General features: G+C 49.4%; 1 protein-coding gene across 4 annotated transcripts in view; it reads right to left on the reverse strand.

Annotated features, from left to right (window-relative positions):
* LOC103131372 (high affinity immunoglobulin gamma Fc receptor I-like) overlaps positions 1-1,540 on the reverse strand; it is a 77,625-nt gene that overhangs the window by 61,672 nt on the left and 14,413 nt on the right. The window lies entirely within an intron of this gene.

Genomic DNA, 1,540 nt, shown 5'->3' on the forward strand with positions numbered 1-1,540 from the left:
ATTAATAATAAACCATCAAATAATGAATAATTTATCTGAACGTTTCATCGATTTCTCGTTCCGTCTTCGGTTCACACTGTGGTTAAACTGTCACTACATCACAGTCTGGTGTCAAACCCACTGATCCTTCCATCCTGTCTGATCAAGATATTTATATCTGATCTGAACCTCCTGAACTTTCCTGGGTTCTGAGGGGAAAATGATGTTTAAGTCCAGTTGGTCCAAAAAAACCAGAACCAACAACATCAGACATGGCAGACGAGGCTCCGACTGTTAGGTCAGAAAGAATAAGACGATGAAGAGGAGGGAGAAAATCACATCTCTGAGATTTAACAAAAACACTTCAGCGAAAAAACAACGACACAGAGAGAGATCATCATAAAACCTGCAGCATGTGGGATGAGGAGGGAAAGACCTGACCTCTGACCTCTGACCTCTGAATGGCTCTGGGTCAGTCAGTACTTAACCTCCTGATGTTCATCATCACCTCCATGATCAGTTTTGAGATCCTGACCAGGACAGAAGGGAACCAGAACCTTTGACTGGTTCTGGTGAAACCCTCAGAACCTCCTCTGGTCCATCATCACCAACCCTGGACGCTCTGGTCCTGGTTCCTCCTTCTGCCCGGTCACGGACCGGGTCCTCAGGTTCTGCTTCCTCCTCAGAGGACATGGTGACAGAGGAGACGCCCAGATGTCTCCGTCCATGACTCGGTACCGTCCATGACCCACTGAGGCCCAGCAGAGCCCGGTTCAGAGACATTAAACTGTTTCCAGAACATCAGATGAGATTCTGTCTTCAGAACCTCCAGTGTTCACCATCCAGTCTCCAGGTCCGTCTGGACCTGGTCCATTCAGACTCCCCGTCCCCTACCGAGTCAGAACCGAACACAAACCTCCAGATGTGATTCCAGAGACTCCAGGGATGTTACCACCATAAACCAGACTGGATGAATGTAAAGGAGACGCCTGGGTTCCGGATCCATCAGGACCGGTCCTGCTCTGGAGGCCTGAAGGAGACCAGAGGAATCAGCTCTGACTGCAGGACCGATCCGTTACGGACCATCTGGACGGACAGTCAGAACCTTCTGACTCACCAGGAGGAACACCAACCCAGAACCTTTAGGAGGTTCTGTTCTTCTACTCCATCCTCTGGACCGACACAGAGAGCTGATAATGTCCAGAAGCCTGAAGTGGGTCGACCTGAACCTGACTAGAACCAGTCAACATCTCAGAACCAAACACTCCAGATCCAGTCCTCCCAGTTAGGAGACATTTCCAGATTAGATGGTTGAGGATCAGTAAGTGACACTCGGTTCAGGTCTCTGGTTCACTGAGTGGTACAGTATGGTAAGGTCCGGTCCGGTCCGGTCTGGTTCAGTCCGGTTCGGTTTGGTTAGTTTTTATGATCCAGAGAATTCAGGAGAGCTGGACTGTGACTGAACAGGCGGGTTAAACCCAAACCTCCAACATGGAGACAAACCAACATGACGCTAAACCAGATGCACCAGTACGACTCAAACTGGGACATTTCTCTGTCT

The sequence above is a fragment of the Poecilia formosa genome, unplaced genomic scaffold, assembly GCF_000485575.1.
Source record: "Poecilia formosa unplaced genomic scaffold, Poecilia_formosa-5.1.2 Scaffold750, whole genome shotgun sequence".
NCBI lineage: Eukaryota > Metazoa > Chordata > Actinopteri > Cyprinodontiformes > Poeciliidae > Poecilia > Poecilia formosa.